Source organism: Triticum aestivum, chromosome 3B (assembly GCF_018294505.1).
Source record: "Triticum aestivum cultivar Chinese Spring chromosome 3B, IWGSC CS RefSeq v2.1, whole genome shotgun sequence".
Lineage (NCBI taxonomy): Eukaryota > Viridiplantae > Streptophyta > Magnoliopsida > Poales > Poaceae > Triticum > Triticum aestivum.
In genome coordinates, this window is record NC_057801.1 from 54,675,986 (window position 1) to 54,689,110 (window position 13,125).

A 13,125-nucleotide genomic window follows, 5' to 3' on the forward strand; every position below is an offset into this window, starting at 1 on the left:
GTGACGCAAAGACATGGCTCTTTTCCAAGCACCAGGGCCTATCTCATGAGGACTTCACCACTCTCGTAGTCACACTCTGGGCATTGTGGGGAGCCCATCGCAAGGCGATACACGGGAAAATATACCAAAGTCCCTTTTCAGTTCATGCTTTTGTTCAATCTTACATCAGTGAGCTCAAAGCGGTCCAAACTGTTACTTCGAGGCAGACGGGTAATCCTTTGCCTCGTCCGATGGGCTAGATCCCTCCACAAGCAGGGCTGACAAAGGTGAATGTAGATGCTGCAGTGGGGAGGGCAAGGAGACATGGTTCTGTTGCAGCAATATCAAGAGATTCTACTAACCAATTTCTGGGAGCATCGGCTGTGGTCTTTGGAGGTATATCAGATCCTGCGACCCTCGAATGCATGGCGATCAGGGAGGCGTTGGCCCTTGCTGATGATCTGAATGTGTCAAGTGTACAAGTGGCGTCCGACTTGAAGGTGGTGGTTGAGGACATCCGAGAGAACAATCCAACAGCCTACGGCACAATCATACATGAAATAATAGAGCATAGATCAAATTTCCAATTGTGTAATATTAGCCACTAATTTATGAGCTCAAATATCAAGGCTCACAAGCTCGCGAAGCACGCTTTATCCCTTCTGGCTGGCCGACATGTTTGGTTAGGACAGTCGGACGGTCTCTGTTTCGTCCATGTAAATAGTGTGATGTCATAATAAAAGCTTGGCGAGTTTGCCTCAAAAAAATCAGAGTGCATCGATACGACAAGAGCAGGAAGCAGACTCCAGCCGTAAGGAACATGACATTCCGATGACAGTACGTCATTTCTCTTTCACAGTGCAATTTCATCGAACATTTGGAGCGTGGGTGTGGAAATGAGATAGAGTTTGAGTCTGAGCATGAGAAATAAGAGGGGGTAGACAGCCCTTTATATAGTCAAAAAAATTACACGTTTTATATGGGCTGACACGTTAGGCACGTTAGACAAAAATAAGTCCAAAAACTTAAAATGAGGAAAATGCCATTATGTGGGATAAATCTTGACTTTTATTAGTGACTGCCTCATTAAAACCTTTCATCCCTAGGAAGTAAAAGAGTACAAAACTATGCTCTGGACTACAAAAGGAAAAGAAAGTTACAAAAACATAAAAAAATACAAAAGGGAAAGAAATACAATGACCACAACTACTCTTCTTCTTCTTCTTCTTCTTCTTCTTCTTCTTCTTCTTCTTCTTCGTCTTGAGTGTAAGTTCTTCGAATGTGGCCATCAGTTTGTTGTTTTCGACAGTGTGTTGGCCTCTTCTTCTAACTAGTTCTCCGTCTTTCATGGTCATGAGTGTTCTCACCATATCCGGGATGAGACTCATCCTTGTTTCCTCAAGTATTCTTCTAGCTAGACTCAAAGCAGAATATGATGATGGAGATGAGGCGGGTACTGATAGCACAACCCGTGCTAATATGGAAAGCATCGGATAAGTAACCTTGTGTTCATGCCACCACTGAATTATGTCAAAGCCGTCTTCCTCATCTTCATTAAAGTTGACTTTGGAGATGGTTCTGATGTGGAAGAGCTCGAGGCAAAGGTGGAAGAACCAAATAACTTGCTCCACGCTCCTTTCTTTTTTCTAGTTGGTGCCGGTGGAGGTTGATGCATGCAAACTCCGACATACTTTTGATCGTACTTAGCATAAACGTCACGAACCTCGATGGAATAAGCGATATAATATATCCCCATGGCCTTGGTTAGTACAACGAGTGCACTAGCAAATAATTCAAGTTTAACTATAGGATCCAAGATAAATGCAAATGCATACAAAATAAGAATCTTCGCCCAATATTTGCAATATTTAAGTTTCATGCGAGAAACCATAGAACTTAATAATACATTATTTTCAAATGCTTTCAAGTGAGATGCAATGTCTACAAGAGTGTGCATCATTAAAGGAGATGTGGGATAATAAACCCCGGACAAAGAAATTGTTGCATAATAAAATATCTCTAAAAACTTGACCAAAGTTTTAGCAACATTCCAAGTATCAGCAGTGATATGTTCTCTTCCCATATTTGCATTCATCCAACCCGAGAATGCAATTTTGTCTCGGATAACTGCCTTAAGCATCATATATGTATAGTTCCATCTAATAAGCATGTCTAGATTGTACTTATGAGGAATTTTTTCTATTGCTATGCAATATCTTTTGTAGCTACTAATTTGCTGAGTAGAGTTACCAAGAAAAGAAATTGCAGTGCCTATAATCTCAACCTCTTTCTTGCATCTTTTGATAACACATTTAGCAATGAGATTAATTACATGACAAGCACAACGTTGATGCCGTAGAAAAAGATGAAGCATATACATAAAATAGAGGACTGAGGCTCTCCATTGTAGTTGTATTTGATGAAGCATTATCCAAAGTTACAGTAAATATCTTGTCGGTCAGACCAAATTCTGACACAACATTAAGTATAGCATGCGCTATGTTTTCACCAGTGTGTGCTCCGTCAATTAATGCAAATCCTATAATTATTTTTTGTAGTCTCATTGTTTGTTAACATAATGAGCGACCACACTAATGTAGTCTTGCTTTGCCCGACCACTTCAGATATCAGATATTAAAGAGACCAAAAAAGTGCATGTAGTAAAATCATCTTTTATTTTCTAAAGACTAGTTTTGCATAATTTTGTCATATCCCTACTTGTAGTTTGTCTAGAAACTGATTTGAAACTAGGAGTATGAACTTTTTGAATGTATTCAATAAAATCGGGCAAATCACCAAAACCTAATGGGAAATCATTAGAAGCAATTAAACGACAAATTCCTTCTCTATGAAGATCAGGATCATAGATGAAGTTCTGTACCATACCGTCGGGGTTGAACTTGAGCGTGGCATGTGTCCCTCCAGACTACTTTTAAGGTGGTCGGTTCCTCCTTGCCCCCCCCCCCGCGGAAAGCAAGCGGGCGCATCTCTTACACCGAGCTTTCAACCCGTTGACGCCATACTCCACGACTATTTCTTCATCGAAATGATCCCAGCAGGCTGAGGTGTACTAGACTAGGTAGTGGATTATCTGCCAGACGCTCCATACTCATTAGAAGAGGGGTATGTGGTGGTATTGTGGGCTGTAGTATCCATCCACTCGGGGAGTCCACATCTAGATCACTAGTATTGAAATTGAACCGGCTGGGATCACTACCCATGGGATCATCCATGTGTTGAGTGTGACAAATATATAAGATGGAGAGGAGTTTGAGTGTGAAAATGAGAGAGGTGGGTGTCGGTGTACAAAAAGAGGGGTACACTTTTTGTACCCCTATAACTGTGCAGGGGCAGTCTGAGCCACGGACGCCACCGCACTGAGCAAGGCAAGGGAGGTGAGCCAAGGTAAGGCCGAAGCTCGAAAGGAGCAGAACGACGCCAAGAGCAAGACCACGAAGAGCAAAGGGGACGAAGCGGACTCCCCCGGCAAGATCCTTGCCGGGGGCGGCGTTTTAGCAAACCCGGCAAGATCCTTGCCGTGGCAGCTCGCCCCCACCTATGGAGCGAATCACCCTTGAGTCCACTGCCCCCATGGGGCAAGGATTCGGGAGACATCCCCGTGGTGGCATGCAGATCTTTGTGAAGACAATCAAGATCAGATACACACTATGGAAGATGACGACCCTTGGCGGGATCCCAGCCAAGGAGGACCACAAGGCCCCCAGCAAGAGTCTTGTCGGGGATGATAGCAGGCGCCGCGGCAAAACCCTTGCCGGGGACCCTGCAAGACCCTTGCCGGGGCTACGGTGAGGCCCTTGCCAAGGACACCCGTAGGGCCACCATCAGGCCCACACCAATCCAAACCTCCACCACCGCTCGCACGCAGCTGCCAACCCAACCAATTGGGCCGGAACCTGCGTGGTAGCAAGCGGATCTTCGTGGAGACCCACCGCTGCGCCACCTCAGCTGCCTGCTTGCCTACATGGCACCACGGGCACCGCTGGCCAGGGCGTGTGTCGACACGAAAGGGAGCGGCGACGGACGAGATAGGGCTCTCACCCGTCCCCGATAAAGCAAGGACACCTAAGCAAGACGCATTAAATGCGCCTTGTCATGTAATACGAGGGATAAACTCGTATCACTGTACCCTTTCCACATCCTGTGTGCCACTGTGGCAACCCCTTTCCCTATAGAAGGAGGCCCAAGGCGACCAGGAGGAGGATTCGGCTTTTTGGAGCTCCTCACGCCCCATTGCTAGCCCAGGAACACAGATAAACAAACCACCAGAGCAGGAGTAGGGTTTTACGCATCCTCGCGGCCCGAACCTGGATAAAGAACCCGTGTGCTATCTGTTTGATCCGCCCTTCTCACCACCCCGCGCCCCGCAACCGTAGTAGGGATTCTTGTGATCCCATAGGTGTCGTCCTCGCACCGACATCTTTGGCGCACTAGGTAGGGGGTGCGCAATTGTGAGAATTGGCTCTAGGAGTTAGTTCGACGCCTCTTCATCGTCATGGCGCCCAAGAAGAAGATGACGGTGGCGGTTGGCCCGCCAGAAGCCGGACATCCCGTCCCGACGCGGGCGAGCAGCGGACCGGTCGCAGAAAGGACCCGGGGCACCGTTCGCGAACACCAACACCGTCCCAGCAGCCGAAGTTTGGGAGGCGGCGATGTTCGTGCGCCTGGTAATGGGCCGCACGCCGCCAAATCCAAAGACGGAGCCAGGCCCTCCACGGGTGGCGGCGGGGCCTTCCAGGATCGCTGCCACCCCGCCCGAAGGTGACGCGGGGGCTTCCAAGACTCCCACGCCGGCGCCGACGGCGCGCTCCTCTCAAGCGGCGTGCAACGAACGGCGTAATCACGCCGAAGACCCTGGGCATCGCCGCGGAGAGAGCACCGAGCGCCACTCCCGGGATTTAGAAGACCTGCCCGCTCGTCGAGGCACTGGTGAAGATGGCATGCGACCGCGGGGTCGTGATAGAGCTCCTTCTGACATGGTCAGAAGTCGGAGCGCGTTGCGATCCGTGCAGGTTTCTCTGCCACCAACGCCAGCAGAAGCCCTGGCACGCGCATAGTTGCTCCTTGATTTCCCTCCCACTACGGGGAAACTCGATGAATGGAGAGCCACTATCCGAAGCCTTGTTGCGATGGCCAACAAAGACGAACCTAGTCCGGTGGAGCCCCCGGGTCGACGTTCCAACAGAGTCCCACGCACTAGTGGCAGGAGAGCCGGCGGCACCGCGACCATGGTGCACTCGCCTCCTCCACGTCCGGTGCCGCGGACGCCAGCCCGTCGCGACGTTACGGGCGATGAGATCTCCGTAGCATCGTCCGACACGCGGGCCCACTGTGACCAGCGCCAAGTTCTTCGGGAACGAGAACATGAAGACGCTCGAACCACTATCGAGCGCCGGCGCGGAGCGCGCCACCAATCAGACAGGTGAGCAGGGCCTGCTGTGAGCCACCTGGCACCGGGGATCCCTGGAGGCCTACCTTACGAGGTAGGCTGTCCGGCTTTTACCCGTGAGCTGCGGCAAGTCCAGTGGCCCACTCACCGCACCTTCAAACCCGACGTGGGTGAAAAGTACAGTGGCAAGACCCATCCGTCCGAGTTCCTCAGTGTCTACACCATCGCGATGCAAGCCGACGGAGCCCGCGAAGATAAGGTGCTTGCGAATAATTTTCCGTTGGCTCTTAAACCCAACGGCATGTCATGGTTGATGCACTTGCCGATAGACTCTATTTCCTCCTGGTCAGATTTGTGCCATGAGTTCGTGGGCGCCTTTACTGGAGGCCACCATGCCCATGGCCAAGGAAGCGACCTGCACGTCATTCCCCAGAAGGGAGGCGAGAGTCTCCGCAAGTATATTCAGAGGTTCAGCCGGGTACAGTACAACGTCCCTGATGTTCACCCTGCCGCCATCATCAGCGTGTTCCATCAGAACGTGCGTAACCGCAAGATGCGCGAAGAGCTGGCAATGAACAAGGTGAGAGATGTAGCAGAACTCTATGTTCTTGTTGACAAATGTGCCCGAGCTGAAGAGGGAAGAAAGTACCCCGGCGAGGATGCCGGCGTGGAAACCGACTCCTCAGATGAGGATACTGCCGCCCCGGCGAAGAAAGGTCGGCGCCGCAATAGGAAGCACAAAGGAAAAGCTGTGCTTGCCGTCGAGAGATCTCATGACGCCGGCTCCACCAAGAAAACCAAGGCAGATGACCCCGGCAAGGAGGTTGCCGGATGTGTCGCCTGCCGGGCCTTGGCGGCTGCCGAGAAGCCAAGAAACTCCGACAAGCGATACTGCAAGATCCATCGCACCAAAGGCCATGCTCTCCGGAACTGCCAACAGGTTGAGCTCCTCGCTGAGAAGCAGAGGGCTGAGTATGAGAGGCGGGACAAGGAGAAGGGCCCAGACGGTGCTGAGGGGTCCGGCAAGAAGCATGACGGCCAGGCAGGCCATTGCGGCAAGGATAAGCAACAGGAGAGGCCCGCCCGGGGCCGTGACAGAAAGCCAGAAGACGATGATCACGAAGAGGACAACGAATCCGGCGACCAAGAGTTTCAGAAAGCTACAAAGGCCATGTGCATCGACGGCGGCGCCTCGCTGCATACTTCTCACCGCCGGCTTAAACAGTGGGCGCGAGAGATTACAGCGGCAGAGCCGTCATTTGATGCCCAAAGGCCGCTGAAGTGGTCCAGCACACCTATCATTTTTGACACTGAGGACCACCCTGATCGCACTACTGCGGTTGGGTGCTTGCCATTGTTGGTTTCACCAACAATACGCAACCTCAAGGTGACGAAGATGCTAGTCGATGGTGGGGCTGGTATGAACTTGATCTCGCCTGCCGTGATCAAGAAACTGTAGATTCCTGATGGAGACCTCAAAGAGACGGGCACGTTTCAGGGGGTCAACCCGGGAAGAAGCCAACCCAAGGGAAAGGTCACGCTGCCCGTGACTCTTGGAAGCAACCTGAACTTCAGGATGGAGAGGATCGTGTTCGATGTTGCCAAGATCCCCTTGCCCTACAACGGGATTCTTGGCCGCCCAGCGCTGGCCAAGTTCATGGCGGCGTCACACTACGCCTACAACACCCTGAAGATGCCAGGACCTGTGACGATCATCACCGTCCCCTCCGACAAGAAAGATGCGCTGATTTGCGTTGACCAACTATACCAGCAAGCAGTTGTAGCAGCTGCCACCGCTGGGGCACTTGCTCCAGCCGCTGAGACCCCGGGAGGGAAGAAGAAGAAGAAGACCGGTGAGATCTTGGACACTCACTCCAGCAAGCGCACCTCTTCGGAGTGTAGCGCTGCCGTCAAGGATGTGCCAGAGAGCTCCACCGGCGGAAACAAGAAGCCCAGGGCCATACCGCGGGGAACCAAGAAGGTTTCTGTCAATAAGGACGGCACGGGAGGAGATTTTTGAAAAAAATATGCCCTAGAGGCAATAATAAAGTTATTATTTATTTCCTTATTTCATGATAAATGTTTATTATTCATGCTAGAATTGTATTAACCGGAAACATGATACATGTGTGAATACATAGACAAACATATAGTCACTAGTATGCCTCTACTTGACTAGCTCATTAATCAAAGATGGTTATGTTTCCTAACCATAGACATGTGTTGTCATTTAATTAATGGGACCACATCATTAGGAGAATAATGTGATTGACATGACCCATTCCGTTAGGCTAGCACTTGATCGTTTAGTATGTTGCTATTGCTTTCTTCATGACTTATACATGTTCTTGTAACTATGAGATTATGCAACTCCCGTTTACCGGAGGAACACTTTGGGTACTACCAAACGTCACAACGTAACTGGGTGATTATAAAGGAGTACTACAGGTGTTTTCGAAGGTACATGTTGGGTTGGTATAATTCGATATTAGGTTTTGTCACTCCGATTGTCGGAGAGGTATCTCTGGGCCCTCTTTGTAATACTCGTCACCTAAGCCTTGCAAGCATTGTAACTAATGAGTTAGTTATAAGATGATGTGTTACAGAACGGGTAAAGAGACTTGCCGGTAATGAGATTGAACTAGGTATTGGATACCGACGATCAAATCTCGGGCAAGTAACATACCGATGACAAAGGGAACAACATATGTTGTTATGCGATTTGACCGATAAAGATCTTCGTAGAATATGTAGGAACCAATATGGGCATCCAGGTCCCGCTATTGGTTATTGATCGAGAATGGTTCTAGGTCATGTCTACATAGTTCTCGAACCCGTAGGGTCCGCACGCTTAACGTTACGATGACAGTTTTATTATGAGTTTATAAGTTGTGATGTACCGAAGTTTGTTCGGAGTCCCGGATGTGATCACGGACATGACGATGAGTCTCGAAATGGTCGAGACATAAAAATTGATATATTGGACGACTATATTCGGACACCGGAAGTGTTCCGGACGTTTTCGGAGAAAACCGGAGTGCCGGAGGGTTACCGGAACCCCCCGGGAGAGATAATGGGCCACATGGGCCTTGGTGGAAAGAGAGAGGGGCGGCCAGGGTGGGCCGCGCGCCCCCTCTCCCTCTGGTCCGAATTGGACTAGGAGGGGGGGCGGCGCCCCCCTCTTTCCTTCCCCTCTCTCCCTTCCTTTCCCCTCCTAGTAGGAGTAGGAAAGGGGGAGTCCTGCTCCTACTAGGAGGAGGACTCCTCCTCCTTGGCGCGCCCACAAGGGCCGGCCGGCCTCCCCCCTCCCTCCTTTATATACGGGGGCAGGGGGGCACCCCATAACACACAAGTTGATCTACGGATCGTTCCTTAGCCGTGTGCGGTGCCCCCTCCACCATATTCCACCTCGGTCATATCGTCGCGGAGTTTAGGCGAAGCCCTGCGCTGGTAGAACATCATCATCGTCACCACGCCGTCGTGCTGACGGAACTCATCCCCGAAGCTTTGCTGGATCGGAGCCCGGGGATCGTCATCGAGCTGAACGTGTGCTGAACTCGGAGGTGCTGTACGTTCGGTGCTTGGATCGGTCGGATCGTGAAGACGTACGACTACATCAACCGCGTTGTCATAACGCTTCCGCTTACGGTCTACGAGGGTACATGGACGAACACTCTCCCCTCTCGTTGCTATGCCATCACCATGATCTTGCGTGTGCGTAGGAAATTTTTTGAAATTACTATGTTCCCCAACAGTGGCATCCGAGCATGGTTTTATGCGTTGATGTTATATGCACGAGTAGAACACAAGTGAGTTGTGGGCGATACAAGTCATACTGCTTACCAGCATGTCATACTTTGGTTCGGCGGTATTGTGAGATGAAGCGGCCCGGACCGACATTACGCGTACGCTTACGCGAGACTGGTTTCACCGTTGCGAGCACTCGTGCTTAAAGGTGGCTGGCGGGTGTCTGTCTCTCTCACTTTAGCTGAATCGAGTGTGGCTACACTCGGTCCTTGCGAAGGTTAAAACAGCACCAACTTGACAAACTATCGTTGTGGTTTTTATGCATAGGTAAGAACGGTTCTTGCTAAAAGCCCGTAGCAGCCACGTAAAATTTGCAACAACAAAGTAGAAGACGTCTAACTTGTTTTTGCAGGGCATGTTGTGATGTGATATGGTCAAGACGTGATGCTATATTTTATTGTATGAGATGATCATGTTTTGTAACCGAAGTTATCGGCAACTGGCAGGAGCCATATGGTTGTCGCTTTATTGTATGAAATGCAAACGCCCTGTAATTGCTTTACTTTATCACTAAGCGGTAGCAATAGTCGTAGAAGCAATAGTTGGCGAGACGACAACGATGCTACGATGGAGATCAAGGTGTCGCGCCGGTGACGATGGTGATCATGACGGTGTTTCGGAGATGGAGATCACAAGCACAATATGATGATGGTCATATCATATCACTTATATTGATTGCATGTGATGTTTATCCTTTATGCATCTTATCTTGATTTGATTGACGGTAGCATTTTAAGATGATCTCTCACTAAAATTATCAAGAAGTGTTCTCCCTGAGTATGCACCATTGCCAAAGTTCGTCGTGCCAAGACACCACGTGATGATCGGGTGTGATAAGCTCTACGTCCATCTACAACGGGTGCAAGCCAGTTTTGCACACGCAGAATACTCAGGTTAAACTTGACGAGCCTAGCATATGCAGATATGGCCTCGGAACACGGAGACCGAAAGGTCGAGCGTGAATCATATAGTAGATATGATCAACATAGTGATGTTCACCATTGAAAACTACTCCATCTCACGTGATGATCGGTTATGGTTTAGTTGATTTGGATCACATGATCACTTAGATGACTAGAGAGATGTCTGTCTAAGTGGGAGTTCTTAAGTAATATGATTAATTGAACTTTAATTTATCATGAACTTAGTCATGGTAGTATTTTGCAAATTATTTTGTAGATCAATAGCTTGCATTGTTGCTTTCATATGTTTATTTTTATATGTTCCTAGAGAAAATTGTGTTGAAAGATGTTAGTAGCAATGATACGGATTGGATCCGCGATCTGAGGCTTTTTCCTCATTGCTGCACAGAAGAATTATGTCCTTAATGCACCGCTAGGTGACAGACCTATTGCAGGAGCAGATGCAGACGTTATGAACGTTTGGCTAGCACAATATGATGACTACTTGATAGTTTTGTGCACCATGCTTTATGGCTTAGAATCGGGACTTCAAAAACGTTTTGAATGTCATGGACCATATGAGATGTTCCAGGAGTCGAAGTTAATATTTCAAGCAAATACCCGAGTTGAGAGATATGAAGTCTCCAACAAGTTCTATAGCTAAAAGATGGAGGAGAATTGCTCAACTAGTGAGCATGTGCTCAGATTGTCTGGGTACTACAATCGCTTGAATCAAATGGCAGTTAATCTTCTAGATAAGATAGTGATTGACAGAATTCTCTAGTCACCACCACCAAGTTAGTAGAACTTCGTGATGAACTATAATGCAAGGGATGACGAAAACGATTCCCGAGCTCTTCGTGATGCTGAAACCCACGAAGGTAGAAATAAAGAAAGAGCATCAAGTGTTGATGATTGACAAGACCACTAGTTTCAAGAAAAGGGCAAAGGGAAAGAAAGGGAACTTCAAGCAGAATGGCAAGCAAGTTGTCACTCCCGCGAAGAAGCCCAAAGCTGGACCAGAGCCTGAAACTGAGTGATTATACTGCAAAGGAAATGGTCACTAGAAGCAGAAATGCCTTGAATATTTGGTGGATAAGAAGGATGGCAAAGTGAACAAGGGTATATTTGATATACAGGTGTTTGATGTGTGCCTTACTAGTGTTTATAGTAGCCCCTGAGTATTTGATACTTGTTCGGTTGCTAAGATTAGTAACTCGAAACAGGAGTTACATAATAAACAGAGACTAGTTGAGGGGAAGTGACGATGAGTGTTGGAAGTGGTTCCAAATTTGATATGATAATCATCGCACACTCCCTATACTTTCGAGATTAGTGTTGAACCTAAATAAATGTTATTTGGTGTATGCGTTGAGCATGAATATGATTTGATCATGTTTATTGCAATACGGTTATTCATTTAAAATCAGAGAATAATTGTTGTTCTGTTTAAATGAATAAAACCTTTGATGGTCATACACCCAATGAAAATAGTTTGTTGGATCTCGATTGTAGTAATACACATATTCATAATATTGATGTCAAAAGATGCAAAGTTGATAATGATAGTGCAACTTATTTGTGGCACTGCCGTTTGGGTCATATCGGTGTAAAGCGCATGAAGAAACTCCATAAAGATGGATTTTTGGAATCACTTGGTTATGAATCATTTGATGCTTGTGAACCGTGCCTTTTGGGCAAGATGACTAAAACTCCGTTCTCCGGAACAATGGAACAAGCTACTGACTTATTGGAAATAATACATACTGATGTATGCGATCCAATGAGTATTGATGCTCGTGGCAAGTATCGTTATTTTCTAACCTTCGCAGATGATTTGAGCAGATATGCGTATATCTACTTGATGAAACATAAGTCTGAAATAGTTGAAAGGTTCAAAGAATTTCAGAGTGAAGTGGAAAAATCATCGTAACAAGAAAATAAAGTTTCTGCGATCTGATCGCGGAGAGGAATATTTGAGTTACGAGTTTGGTCTTCAATTAAAACAATGTGCAATAGTTTCACATCTCACGCCACCTGGAACACCACAATGTTATTGTCGGGGATATACCCCGTGGTATGACCCGGCCGGAGTTATGACCCGGCCGGACTTGGCGATTCACCAGAAGACCCGGCTGGAGCATGGTGACTCACTGGTGACCCGCCTGGAGCTTGGCGATTCATAGATAACCCGCCCAATATTGCTGACTCATTAGTAACCCGGCGGGCGGGTCAGATGGACAACAAGGCCCAAAGCCCAGAAGGCCGGCTCACGTTATGATGGGCCGGCTTAAGAGGAAAGGGATGACAAATATTTCCTTTATGAGGAAGCAAGACCCGGACTTGTATTTAACTTGTAAGAGAATATAGAGTAGTCCTAGTCCTACTAGGACTCCACATGTAACCCGCCCCTCTAACTTATATAAGGAGGGGCAGGGCTCCCCAAGGAGGGAACAATAAACAATATCTAGAGCTAGACACAAAGGGGGAGCCGGCTTATGCGGCGAATCTCGATGAGCATAATGAGACCTAGCCTCAAATAGCATGTAGGGCTATTCCGGATGATGTTTCCCGGGGCCCGAAGCTGTCTAAATCCTTGTCTTGTCTGTTGCGTCTCTCGTCCCGATCAACCCCTCTCAAGCTACCGCATAGATGCGTTGGCCTCGCGACTAAGTCCTGACACTAAGGACATCTGCCGTGACAATTCCACGACAGTTGGCGCCCACCTTGGGGCATGCGCACGATGGTGTTGAGTTGTTGAAGGGATCTCTTCTAGGGTTTCAAGAAGTCCGCAAGTTTCCGGATGAAGAAGAGCCGGTTTGGAAGGAGCTGGATCAGCCTGAAGTCATCAGTCTAGTTTATAGTTTATGCGAGATTAATTCAACGGAAATTAGGGTTCTGTCATGTGCGCCGCCGCATGCAAGTTTTCGGTGCATTGATCCAAGGACAATAGATAGAACTACAAAGGAATATTTGAGGCAGTACACGCGTGGATGAAGCCAGGGACTCATCTCCGCGTCTTGTTCTAAA

General features: G+C 48.3%; 1 pseudogene; it reads right to left on the reverse strand.

Annotated features, from left to right (window-relative positions):
- Positions 1–235: 235 nt before the first annotated feature.
- LOC123067281 (oxysterol-binding protein-related protein 1A-like) overlaps positions 236–13,125 on the reverse strand; it is a 109,719-nt pseudogene continuing 96,829 nt past the window's right edge.